General features: G+C 38.2%; 1 long non-coding RNA gene across 1 annotated transcript in view; it reads right to left on the minus strand.

Annotated features, from left to right (window-relative positions):
- Positions 1-13919, minus strand: part of LOC131275228 (uncharacterized) — a 36795-nt gene extending 22876 nt beyond the window's left edge. Inside the window, exons 1-2 of the long non-coding RNA XR_009182640.2 lie at positions 13833-13919; positions 6976-7180 (exon numbers count right to left, since the gene is read on the minus strand). This is a non-coding gene — a long non-coding RNA (uncharacterized lncRNA). The remainder of the gene's footprint in view (positions 1-6975; positions 7181-13832) is intronic.
- Between the last annotated feature and the right edge of the window lie 551 nt (positions 13920-14470).

Here is a 14470-nt window from a genome sequence, read left to right on the forward strand (position 1 = left end):
TTCATTCATCTTGAGATATTTACTGATTTCTATTGCAATTTCTTCTTTGACCCACTGATTATTTAATAGTGTATTGTTAAATCTCTCTATATTTGTGAATTTCCCTGATTTTCCATCTATTATGGTTTCTAGCTTCATTCCATTATAATCAGAGAAAGTGTTTGCATAATCTTTTAAAAAGTATTGAAATCTGTCTTTTGACCCTACATATGCTCTATCCTGGAGAAGGATGCTTGAACACTTAAAAAGAATGTATATCCTGCTTTTTTGGGGATATAATGTTCTATAAGTATCTGTTAGAGCTAATTAATTTATCATATTAATCAAGTTCTCTGTTTCCTTATTTATCCTCTGTCCAGATGCTCTGTCCAGTGCTGAGAGTGATGGATTGAAGTCTCCAACTATTATTGTATGGTCATCTATTTCTCCTTTCCATTTGCCAGTGTGGGCCTCATGTATCTTGAGGCATCCTGGTTAGGTGCATAAATATTTATTATAGTTATTCTTCTCAGCTAATTTTCTCTTTTGTTAATATATAATGACCTTTTTCATCTCATAGCATTTTTGTTTTTAAAATCTATTTTGTCTGATATTTGTTTCACTACTTGTGATAGTTAGGTTAATGTGTCAACTTGGCCAGGTAATGGTGCCCACTTGTTTGATCAAGCAAGAACTTGTAATTGTAGTACAGGGCATTTCACGGACTTTAATCATTAGTGAGTTGATTGCATATATGACTGATTACATCTACAATCTACTGAGGAGATTGCTATCAGCATTGAGGGACATCTTATCCAATCAGTCTAAGGCCATAAAAGGAGAAGTGATTTCAGCATTCAGAGAGAGAATTTTTAATGTCTACTTTAGACAGACAGCAAATCCTGGAGAATTCACCAAGTACTTTTATTGGAGTCCCTAGCTTGCAGACTCCCCTACAGAATTGAGATTTGTGCATTCCCATGGTCACCTGAGATAATTTTATAAAATCTCATTCTCTTATGAAAATCTCTTATCAGTTCCATTTCCCTAGAGAATCCTGACTAATGTACTACTTTAGATCTTTTTTGGTTACTATTCGCATAGAATATTTTTATCCAACCTTTCATATTCAACCTGATTTGTTTCTTTATGTCTGAGGTGATCTCTTGTGGACAGCATATAGATGACTCATATTTTTTTATCCATTCAGTCAGTATATGCCTTCTGATTGGGAAGTTCAATCCATTAATGTTCAATGTTATTATGGTTAAGGCATTACTTATTTCACCCATTTTTCCCTTGGTATTATGTTGCCATACTTACTATAATCTGTCTTTTTACCCTTTTAGTTACCCTTACTAATAATCTTCATTTCTACATTCTTCTCCAAGTTTCTTGCCCACGTCTTTTCCTTTCAGGCTCCAGCACTTCCTTTAATATGTCTTATAAATTTGGTATTTCAGTAACATACTCTTTCAGTTTTTATATGTCTGTGAAGACTTTAAACTCACCCTCATTTTTGAAGGATATTTTTGTCAGATAAATAATTCTTGGGTGGCAGTTTTTCTGTTTCTGTACCTTAAATACATCATACCACTTTCTTCTTGCCTCCATGGTTTCTGATGAGAGATTGGCACTTAGTCTTATTGAGGTTCCCTTGTATGTGATATGCTGCTTTTCTCTTGCTACTTCCACAACCTCTCTTTATGGCTGGTATTTGTTATTTTGAATAGTAGGTGTCTCAGTGTAGGTCTATTCAGATTTATTCTTTTTGAGGTGTGCTATCCTGCTTGTATTGATATTTATGCCTTTTATAAGGGTTAGAAAGTTTTCTGTCATTATTTCTTCAAATATTCTTTCTGCTTCTTTTCCATTCTCTTCTCCATCTAGGACACTGATAACACATTTTGTATATTTCACATTGTCATTCATTTCCCTGAGATTATGTTCCAATTTTTCTTCTCTTTCTGTTTGCCTATTTTTTCAAGTTCAAATGCTGTGTCCTCCAATTCACTAATTCTGTCCTCCACCAATTCAAATATGTTATTATAGGCCTCTAATGTATGTTTAATCTCATCCATTGTGTCTTTCATTCCAATAAACTCTGTTACTTTCCTTTGCAGGCTTTCAAATTGTTCTGTATGCTCACTCAGTATTTAATATCCTTTATCTCTTTAGTCATATATTCCTTTAACTCCTTGAACTGATTTAGATTTGTGTGATTATCACTGATTACCTATCTTAAATCCTGTTTGCATCAGGATTTTTGGTTTGATCCTTGGGGGAGCCATCTCCTCCTGTTTTTTTGTGTGGTTTATAATATTTTGCTCATGTCTAGGCATATGAATATGTTGGTGAATCTGCTCTGACAATCAACTTCTCTCTCTTGCCTAGTGATTTTATTTCACAGCTCCTCTTTGATTTTTGGTTCAGTTGGCTCTAAGTCTTTAAAATTGCCCTGCTTATGCTATCAAAATAGGGCCAGGGATTCACTCGTGAGGTGCAGCTCTGATCCAAGGCTCCTGAAAGCAGTTTTTCTCTTTACAGTTTCCCAGCTGGACAGAAGTTGACTCTCATCAGTGAATCTTTCCACAGATGTGTCTCTTTCAACCCCTACTTACCCAAGAATCAAGGTGGGGTCTGCTGACCAAATTTCCTAAAGAAAAACTCTCTCCTCCCTCTGCCATACCCTCCCTCTTCCCAGGGAGGAAGATGTCTATTTCTCTTTTATTTGGCTGCTGTGTGCCATAGGTTTTATCCCAGCTGTTCACCTTGAAGATAGGGGATGGCTGTCATTCCTGGCCTTGGAGCTAGTAACTCATGGCTTTCATTTTTGCTTTTTTGTCTCTCTGTCCCTCACCATCCTAGAGGATGTGTAGCACTCTCCTGGTCTGAAGATCCCCAAAACAGCTCCTTAGGATAGCTTTTAGCCCATCCTCCTTTGTTTTTGTGAGAAAGTTGAGACCTGCTTGCCTACTCCAATGCCATCTTCCTGTAAGTCCTCCAACATTTAATTTTATCTGGTCAGTCTGCCTTGAGTTTTTATATCCATGATCTTCCTCTACACTCATTTCTTTTTAAAATACCTGATGACTGAACCAATCAAGTTAGTAGATTTACAAGTTTTGAAACCATATATATATATAATCTACTATATATATATAATTTTATATATATATAAAATAAGTTTTGCTTTGCACCTCCGCTTTGCCTTTTATCAATGTCCAAGAAAACTTTTTAACACTTACTTTATAAAATGAGCAAGAAATCATCTAATTTGGGGATGGAAAATAGAGGAGGTGAGAAATGAGATTATTGGTCAAAACTCATATATTTGGGCATGGAAATTATTTGGTAAACCATTTTGCCACAACTGTAAAACAGTTTTTGCATTGCCTTCATTTCTTCCACATGTTTTGAGAGAGAGGAAAGAGAATATTGCACTTTAAATCTTGTTTTGATTCAAAGTAATCATGTGTATATTTGTGGTGAGTGGGGGAGAAAGCAGAAATGAAAAAATGTTTTTACTATAACTTTGCATAAATAAATTAACATATTGGGAAGGAAGCCAATCAATTATCTTATTTTAGAGTTGAAAGAGATTTTAGAGATCATCTTGTTTAAAAGCCATGTTTACAGATTAGTAAGCTAAGTGTTTTGTCCATGGTAGGTTACGCAAACTGAGATGTCCCAACTCCCAGACTTTGTTTTTCTCTTACTATTTATATGTGATTACATTACAAAATGGTCTAACATGTATCATCATGTTGCTGTTACTGCTTGGGAGGACTGGGTACATGCACAAATAACGTTTACCTAATACCTGATACAGAAGTCCTAGTGCCCTAAAGTAACTGTTTAAATGATAATACCTTTGCTCTTTTTATACCTGTGAAATGAATGCACACTTTCAGCTCTGTTTAATAAATTGTCCCGTTGAAGACACTAAATTCTGCTCTTCTGGTAAAGCTCATTCACTTCTCATGGGTAAACAATTTGCTTCTTCATGAATTCTATTGTTTACTCACAATCTTCAAAGAGAATAAAGTTGGTTTTCTGTTATTACTGCTACCAGCAATTCAGGCAGATTTCATTGCAGGATTGCAATGAATTGGTGGTCGGTTGTTGGTAAAGTGAGTATTGGTTAAGCACAGCTTAATGAAAAGGAAGATAAGGTTGACCAAATACATTAGAATGACAGACAAGTTTAGTTGTGGATATTTTGACTACTTCTCTACTAATGGAAAGCTTTTCAAATATAGTTAATTTTACCTTTCAAAATTACTGTGAATGGTTCAAAAATAAAATGGCCCATTTCACAGTTATAAGGTAAGTATCTCTCAATTTTTAAAAATCCTATTCATTAGAAAAAGTTGCATTCAAATAATCTATTTTGATCAAAAGCATGTTTTCCCCACCTTTACTTCATCATTTTCCTAACCACATTACCTTTAATTCCTTCACAGAGAGAACTTCAAGATAAATTGTACCCATGTAAGGTTAAAGTGAAACATGTCAAGGCATAGAGTTACAGACAGCTAGAATTCTGTTAATGTCATTCACTACCCTCCTATGTTCCTATGTTTCTCAAACAAAAGTTTCTAAATACTGCAGTTCAACTTGGTTAGACTGATTGTTCCATTTCATAATATATTGAACACTCACATTGTGTTTTAATTTCCTAGGCTGCTGAAAACAGATAACAGAAATGGGTTGAGAATTTATTAGCTTGTAGTTAAAGTCTGAGAAAATATCCAAACCAAAGCATCATCGAAGTGACGCTATTTTCCTGAAGACCAGCTCCCAAAGATCCTTGGCTCCTCTGCCACATGGCAGGGCACATAGTGGCTCCTTCTGGTCTCTCCCTTCTCTTCCAGGTTTCATTCATTTTGGCTTCTTGCTTCAGTGACTTTCTCCCTCCCTTCTGCATTCATTCCATTTATAAAGGACTCCAGCAATAGGATTAAGTCCCATCCTGAATGAGGTGGGTCACACCTTAACTGAAGTCACTCTCATCAAAACTTCCTACTTACAATCATGTCCACACCCACGGGAATGTACTAGATTTAAGAACAGGTTTTTCTGGGGTTCATGCAGTGTCAAACTACCATAAATTGTTTGGATTTTTTCTTTTATTTTGGCTTTCCTTATTTGTTTATTGATTGATTTTGTGAAATACAAAAGCAAATAAGGAATAGTAAGAGATGACCTTGCATGCCCCTGTTACTCTGCCCTGGGAAATTAATTCTCTCTCCTTCCCACTTGAACCGTAATCAAAAGCTGCAGGTGAAAGAAAACATCAAACACCATGAAAAATTTTGGGACTATTGCAGCATATTAGCAGATCTGATACAGTTTTGAGGCTTCAGGTCCTTTATTAAAGCCAATTCATTTTTCATTTGAGTCATACTGACAGTGTGGGTCTGCATCTAATGAGGTAACCAATAGATGATTTGCATGTTTGGGATTTGAATCTATAACTAAGTACATTCAAGAAGCTTTAGGTGAAGTTAAATAGAGAATTATAGACTGATCTGCCATTTACTATTTTAAACACTTAAGCAGATTTTTTTCATAAAATTCTTCGGTCCTTAATGAGTGTAACACAAATGGAAGACCCCACTAATATTACTGTTCGTTATTTTAAATTTGATCTTGCTTTTATATTTTCAGATTAAAGAGTCCTACTTTTAAAAATGCCTTCCCATGTTTCAGTTTCTTACATTAGTAAATTTTGCCTTGTTTCATAGCCCTCCTCTAGCTCCCCCATGACCTTCATATGGATACCTACCTAAAGTATCAGGCTGTGTTCTAGACCTGGAAAAGCCAGGATTCTGTATTAATGAGATATCAGGTTTTGAATTTCATTCTAATAAATGTTCTGTGATGCTCTTTATCATCCTGACTTCTTGCAACAATTGCAGTACGTTGGAATGATAGAGAACTTGAAAGAAAAGCATCACATTGAAATACATATCCCAACTAGTACAGGGATATTTACAAAAGGGGAATTCAAACACTGTGTATTTCTATTGTTTGAAAAGTGATTTAAAAAAGTACGTTTTGTGTACAAAATAAGTAAAATTAAATCACATTGTTTGTATTACATGGCTTTTAAAAGTATGTCTGAGCCTCTTCTTACCCTTTCCTTAGGACATTCAGCCTTGTTTCTGATCAGCTCTTACAGTTGTCCTGACAACATGCTTTCTTTGGCAACCATTCCCTTGAGACTGAGCATCCCTGTTTTTATATCTCTATGTCAAGTGCAAAGAATTTTTAGCCTATATTTTTCTTTTCTATCAATGAAAAATTTCATCAGGCATTGTAACAGCTCTTTGGATGCTTATTTCTCTAAACTCTTTTAAAATCTATGGGGGATGAATCTGTTTTGTTCTTTGTTCTTTATATTATTAATTCTAGCATGCAACAGGAACTCAAGGCTGAACTCTTAAATACTTCAAACAGAAAGCACTATGTGCCTTGAATAATAACTACAAATGACTTATTCTTTACATTCAGAATTGCTGGCAAGTCAGTGTGTTAAGAATAAATAGAATCACCTAATGTAAACCATGGCTATAGCAAATAGTACACTTATAAAAAGGTTCTTTCATCACTTGTAACAAATGTCCCCCGGTAATGCAAGGTGTTAATAATAGGGTGGTATATGGGAATTCTTGTATTTTGCACATGAATTTTCTTTAAACCTATACAGCTTCTCAAGTAAATTTTTAAAAGTATAAATAGATTCATAACATATATGTGGAGGAATAACCTTAAGGATCATTCCATCCAATTCTATCGCTTTACAGATGAGGAAACTGAGACCCAGAGAAGGTGAAAGTGATTTGTCCATTTTGTGTTTTTTGTTTATACATATTTAAGATAGTATAAAGAATTATATTCACACTGTCTTCATGACAGTTCCAAACAATAACTTTTCTCTTATCATTGAGCACTAACCACATGGGTGTTCACAAATCAGGAGAGTCCCACCTTTTTAAAGGCTTTGCTGTGGTCTCTGTTGGGTTCCTCCTGAATGCGTGGCGCATCACAGAGTCAGATTTGCCAGTCTGACAACTCCAGATAGGAGTTGCAATCCATCAGGCTGGCAGTGTGGCAACAGGGAAGGAAGAGGCTCAGCCAAGAGCCTTGGAGGACCGGGGTCTCTGCTGCCAGGATATTCCAAAATGGGGTGTTTCTGAAGGAAGAAAGTGAAAAGGTGAGTCCCGAGGCACGAGAAAGTCTTCTTAGATAAAATAATACCCGAGAAATCCAGCTAGAAATGTGCCAGATTTCTTGTTTGGACATTCCACGGGAGTTCTGGGGGGAGACACTGCCCTCTGAACGTTCCAGACTTTCGCTTGACACACAAGACCATGGATCTAGAAGAGGAAGAATGATTACTAAATTTTACAGGTTTATCAATGAATGGGACTCAGGGACTAATGAGTGAGGTCGACACTACCTGAGAACCCACCAGAAGATCTAGGATCACAAACACACACACACACACACACTTTATATATACACACGTTTATACATGGACATATACATCGGTACACAGACATACTGGTTTGCTAACATTCTCTTAATTCTTACTGATAGGATTAGAAATAGAAATATTAAAATGGAAATAGCTTGAATTAAGATTTCCAGATCCTCTGGGAAGTTTATTGGTAACATTTGAAAATAGACCTTCATGTAAATTTCTACAACAACCTCTCCAGAGCTGAAGAGACAAAACGAAGCACCTTTCTTCTCAGCAAACTCCTTTGAAGCAGGTGCTCTTAAAGGTTTGTTTTGTTTTCTTTTGTTACCATTTTATCCAGGGAACATATTTCAGGGAAACATAAAATATGTGCAGTTAGTTCATGAGTTTCTTGAAACAGTTGGTGTCTAAATAACTTTATCCTTGGCAAAAGTGACTTCCTGTTTTAAAAGAAAATGACTTAAAAGGACTTATAAGGAAGGGTCCTAAGCTTCTTGGAAATCAAGCAGTTCTTACAAAACATTTTGATGTGTTTAGTACAGAGGAATTAGGACCATATGGGTTATATTTTCCTTAAAATGCACATGGTTTTTAAAAATTAAGGGCAATGTTCTTGGCAAAATAGGTTTTGCCAAACCCAGACTGTTTAAAAAATTGTTCAAGATGTTCAGCAAGGCCAAAGGGCCCCAGGCTTCCACCGTCCTAATAATAGAATCTATCAGGAAAACCAGAGCGAAGTCACTAAACTCATTTTAACAGTCTCTTGAAATAACCACCCAAAATAAATCTCAATGTAGTAACAATCACAAGCAATTAGAATATAATAACTTTTATGCTCATACTGAATAAAACCCCAAGCTGGTAGTTAAAATCATGCTAGGAAATCTGGAAAGTTGGCAGTGTACTTTGCTTGACTGTAATAACTGATTACATCTATAAAAATGGTGAAGAGCCTAGAAGGGTTTGTACAGATAAAATACTTACCAGGAAAAAATTTAAAGAACTTTACCGTGCTTTCTTAAGGAATAGAAGTTTATGGGATTGTTTAAAACATCCACAGTCTTTAGTGAAAAAATGCATGTGGAGGCAATGACCACAAAAATTTCGTTAACTTGGTATTGAGCAGTGCTCCTCTTATCTGGGAGAGAGTCTATGAAATCCCTTGGTGAGGTTCCCAGAGATGATGAGGTGAGAGAAGCCAAGACCTCATCTGAGGCTGTCTATGCATATGACAAGAAGCATTTTGTGTAACATCATCTGTCAGAAAACAAATCCAAAAGGAATTCCCTCCCTGGACATCCCTGTTGGCTTCTCAAAACTATTTTGAAATGATGTCTTAGTCTTGCACACAGTAGGAGTTTGATGGAATTGTGGTGATTTTATTTGACTTTTTCTCATGAGAATGTCTTTCCATTCTTTTCCAAGGTCCTCATTTTCTATGTATGGCCGGCCTCCAGGCATTGTGGGAAGACCTCTAGGGCTCCCTCTGTTGGTTAACTCCTTGGTGTTTTCAGAAAACTTACAGCAGGGCATCACACACACACACGTTTTTTTTTCCCCCTGATTCAGACTTTATATCATCACCTGTAGCTAAAGATAGAAATATGTCTATCAGTTAAAAGCAAAAAGGTCCTGGGACCATTCCAGTTTCTCCTCTCAAGACTCATGGCATTTCCTCCTGCTGAGTGGTTACTGACTACTAGACACCTTTTTTAAAAAAAGATTTATTTATTTCTCTCCCCTCCCCCACCCCACCCTGGTGGTCTGTTCTCTATGTCTATTTGCTGTGTCTTCTGTCTTCTTTGTCCACTTCTGTTGTTGTCCACGGCACAGGTATCTGTGATTCTTTTTGTTGTGTCATCTTGTTATGTCATCTGTTATGTCAGCACCATTCCTGGGCAGGCTGCACTTTCTTTCTCGCTGGGCAGCTCTCCTTAGGGGGTACACTCCTTGCACATGGGGCTCCCCTACGTGGGGGACACCCCTGCGTGGCGCGGCACTCCTTGTGCGCATCAGCACTGCGCATGGGCCAGCTCCACATGGGTCAAGGAGGCCCGGGGTTTGAACCACCGACCTCCCATGTGGTAGGCGGACGCCCTAACCACTGGGCCAAGTCTGCTTCCCTGACTACTAGACACCTTGACAGCCCCATCAGCAAACATTTGCATGGGTTGTAGAGTTTGTGATGAAAAATGCTCTTTGTTGTATTCTCAGTGTTGCCCCTTTCCTGTTCCACTGCTCTCTAGGGAATATGCTTTGAAACGGGATGGTATTGATGCAGTTTAAGTCACAGAGGAGGATTTAGGATGGTGCCTGTTTAAGTGCCAAGGGGATGGTGGTTTTGAGTATTGGGGGTATCCTGAGTAGGGGAAGTTATGCTGACTTCCATCTATATCTAGAACCACAAGGTAGTGTGTGTGTGTGAGTGTGTGTGTGTGTGAAGTCTGCTTTATTGGACTTATGAGTGGTAGTAGAGAAGAAAGAGTTTATCTCAAAGGGCACTGAAAGTATATTCACACCAAAACTTGATTTCAGAGGAGTGGTACAGTTCAGCACACCAAAGAGTTCTAGTGGGAATTAGTCTTTAGATAAAAAAGGAAGAAATTTTACTTGCATTTCCAGAAGTCTCTCTGTGGTAATGATCCTTCTACCTACTTTCTTACTAAACGTTCTGGTTATTGTTTATTCCTTACTCATTTCCAACGGGATCCTATGGTTCCCACCACTATTCTACTTTTAGAGTCCCGCCCATCTTTCAAGTAGCTGTTCAATTTCTACCTTCTATGTGATAGTGGCTTTAAAACACTTGCCCATTAACCACAACAAGAAATACATTTTGTATCATGACCCCATGAACATAAAACACACATAGAGACATCCGAAAAAAAGGTTTTATCAAATTATATACTTAGTTCATGAGATACATCTTCATCCCTTCCCCTATCCTAATTATCCTAATCTATCCCTCCATAATCTATTCTGTTTTTTTAAAATACTGGTTACAACTCCCCAGAATGATTTCATGACCAACAAGGGATCGTCACCCATTTTTTCAAAAACATTTCTCAGTGCTGGTTTCCTTGACAATTCCAGAACAACAATCTTTCAATTTTCTAAACTCACACAACTTTGAACATAGTAATCTTTTTGTGCATGCCAATATACTACATTAATAGTTTATCTTCCTTGTTGCATTATAAATCCCTCGAGGGATGTTGTATTTATCTTACTTTGTATTTTTCACAGTGTCTAGTAGAGCACCTTATACATAAGAGCTGCTCAGTGCATGTATGTTGAGTGAATTAGTTAAATTCATGTATTAAAATATGCAAGGAAGCTGATGTGGCTCAAGCAGTTGAGCCCCTGCTTCTCACATGGGAGGTACTGGGTTCAGTTCCCAGTGCCTCCTAAGGAAAGCAGAAGCAAAAAACAAGCAAACAAATGAGAAAAACCAACTCAGGGGAGCCAATGTGGCTCAGTGGTTGAGCGCTAGCTTCCCACATATGAGATCCTAGGTTCATTCCCTGGCCTCAGTACCTCAAAAAAAAAAAAAAAATTATATATATACACACACACACATATATATAATATATATAACCCTCATGTAGAGGGAGAAGAACTGAAAGACTGAAAAGTTACAAAAAAGATTTCTTCTGTGACCTTAGACATATTTTATGGATATTCTGCATATTAAGCATAACCCTATTGCCCCTGGACTACCTGGAGAAGCTATAGTTTCCTATGGGTATGAATCTCCATCCACAACTCAGGTGTGTGAGATATGTAACTTTCTTTATATTTTACAAATCAACTTAAACTTTTGAGCACAATCTCAACAGAGTAGCGGATACGTAATGCCAGTTAAGTTGGGGTTGCCCTACACTCACTTTTGCCTGAGGTTATACTGATTTTGGAGGTGTCCAATAGTGCTCTAACTGTGTGGAATCTGGTTCTTGGTCATTATTTAGGTTGGACGGATCCAATGAATGCATTGGAGGACAATTTTGAGTGATTAGGCAAGATCAAGCTCTAGGCATTGGAGAGGAAACCATGATGGACAACGTCTTGTAGCCCCCATGGGACCTATATTCCAGCGCTAATCTGCACAGTGTTTTTGGCTTTTCTAAATTAATTCCTTCCTTTTGAAGCCCCAAGGTAAGATTTAGCAGTGATACCTGAGCTCAGGTTTGGCCATTTGGTCATGATGTTGGTGGTTAAGCAGAGAATACCCTGGGTTGATGGCTAGATAGCAACTGCTCCTGCCTATGCTTCCTAGGTAACCAGTTCAAAGGTATCAGACTAATTCAAAACACCCAAGACCAACACTTACGAGTGGCCTTACTGGGGGCCTCTTCTTATTTAATAGAGAAGGAATCATATCTCTTTTGCCTACTTTATAGGGTTATTGAGTGTTTGAGATTATTTCTAAACTAACAGAGCTATATAATCATAATATATTGTTACTTTATAAAAACAATAACTTTCATAAGTATCTAAAGGGAGATAAAAACTTCTGTTGCTCACTTTGGCATTTTATGGCTTCTTACAGAATTAGCCTATTATTTCAAACTTTTATTCTCAGGTACATTCGAAACATTAAAAATGTGGCAGAAAATATGAGTCATATCTGTGATATTAACACTTGTCAAGTGTACCAATTTCCCTATCTAATCTTTTAAAAAAGAGTAATATTAAATCACATTATGATATGCTATCCCTGAATAATGACTTTGGTCATTTTACTTCTTCAAATGGTGATGAGGAAGGGGGCAAGAAAACATCAACATCATGATAACTGAAAACTTTTCAGGGTCCAGACCTAGAGGAAACTTTGGAAAAAGTTGAGTCTAATACTATTGGAATTAAAATAATTGATTCACATTTTTTACACCAGCTGCATTAAGACCATTATTAACCAACTAGAAAAAAATCATGGACTCAGACATATGCCCATGTCTTCTTTCCTTTTCCAAACATAGTTATAGAAAGGAAAAAAGAAAAACCTTAACTGTCACGGCCTTCATGTTCATGTTTCTTGATATTGGCACTCTAATCAGAGTTCCTAAATCCTCCTATTTGGGTAAGACAGTTAAGTCTTTGGGTCAGCTCTGCAGAAACCACTGGACAAGGGCAATTCTCTTATGCTTCTCTTTGGGCTAACCAATCTGTTCATGGGAAGAAGAGGAATCCATTTGTTCAAAATTTTCTGGGATTCTCAAGAACCAGAAGACCACCTCAAAAAGTGAATGTTAAGGGAAGCAGATTTGGCTCAATGGATAGGGCATCCACCTACCACATGGGAGGTCCAGGGTTCAAACCCAGGGCCTCCTTGATCCGTGTGGTGAGCTGGCCCATGCACAGTGCTGATGTGTGCAGGGAGTGCTGTGCCACGCAGGGGTGTCCCCCACGTAAGGGAGCCCCATGTGCAAGGAGTGCACCCTGTAAGGAGAGCCGCCCAGCGTGAAAGAAAGTGCAGCCTGCCCAGGAATGGCGCCGCACACACAGAGAGCTGACACAACAAGATGATGCAACAAAACAAGACACAGATTCCAGGTGCCGCTGACAAGGTACAAGCAGACACAGAAGAACACACTGCAAATGGACACAGAGAGCAGATAACTGGGGGGTAGGGGGGGGTGGGAAGGGGAGAGAAATAAACAAAAAATAAATCTTTAAAAAAAAAGTGCGCAGAAGGTGGTGAGAAAGGGCAGGGTTTAGATGGAGAAAATTTTAAGGGCTTACAATTTGAAGCCCCAGTCGCCTAAAGCTTTACAGTTTCCTGCCTTCATTTAAAGGGGTAAAATTAGCTGAAAGGACAACGTCAAGATTTCTACCCCTTCCTAGTTTTCGCCTCTGAAGTTTGAGAAGTAGTTAAAAGTCTTTTAGCTGCAAGGGGAAAACCCCAGCATACTAGCTGAAGCACAGACAAGTAAAAGTGTGTGCGGGGGTGGGGCTTGTTGGTGCATGTCACTGACATTCATGGGTGTCACTGACATTCACGGGTGTTCTGTATTCTGGCGTGACTTAATCCAAAGGCGACGCGGCATCTCCATCTCTTCACCCCTCTCCTCCCCCTGACTTTGTTTTCTCAACAGACCCTCCTCATGAGATGACAAAATGGCTGCTCTCAAACCATGTCTTTGAAACAGTGAAAAGAAAACCTCTTTTGTGGTAGTTCCAGTGAAAGTTCTGGGTTCAGTTTTATGGAAGGACTTCATTCAGGATTTATCGCCAAACAAGCTGCTGCTGACCAGGGGAAGGGGTCTACGAGTTAGGTCTGCGTCATGAGTCCACGTACCTGTGGGAGATAAAGAGAGTCTGGTGGGGTGGGGGAGGAGGAAGGGGCTTTAGCTGCACATACCATGGGAACTAAGAGAAGAGAGCCACATGTCCAACCTGCGTGTTTAAGTTATGTTAAAAATAATGGTGCTGTCCCCAGAAGTTGATCATTTTCATGTTGCTATTAATACACTTTTTTAAAAATCATTAAGACACAAAAGACTAGAATCCAAGTGCCAGTTCTGTTCTTTGGTTGCTATGAAACTGAAAATGCTTTGAAAAATCATAACTTGCTATGCCCATAACACTTACATGTATGGAAATGGGTATTTTTTCCAAGTTGCCTCTTTGTAAATAGTTATTAAATGTCACCATAATAAATTCAAGTAATCATAAGGTAATTCCTGACTTGTAACCTGATACTCTATAGAAAACACATGCCCATATTTGAAGTGGAAGGAGTCAGCAGGTCATCCAGAGGCTACACTTAATTCAAGTCTTAGCAGGATCTCATTGACTGCCACGGCAAACAGTGCCTCACATAGCAGGGTTCCCGAGGGCTCTAGAGACATCCAGAAGTTATAAGCAGGACAGACAGCTCAGGAATTCGGCACCCTGTCAGAGCGCCTTACTTTGGAATTTGTGCTCCCCAGTGCAACAGAGTTAGATTCATTTATAGGTTCTCTACACCTGGCTCTTATGCCCTTTTTATTGGAACCT

This window comes from Dasypus novemcinctus, chromosome 22 (assembly GCF_030445035.2).
Source record: "Dasypus novemcinctus isolate mDasNov1 chromosome 22, mDasNov1.1.hap2, whole genome shotgun sequence".
Taxonomy (NCBI): Eukaryota; Metazoa; Chordata; class Mammalia; order Cingulata; family Dasypodidae; genus Dasypus; species Dasypus novemcinctus.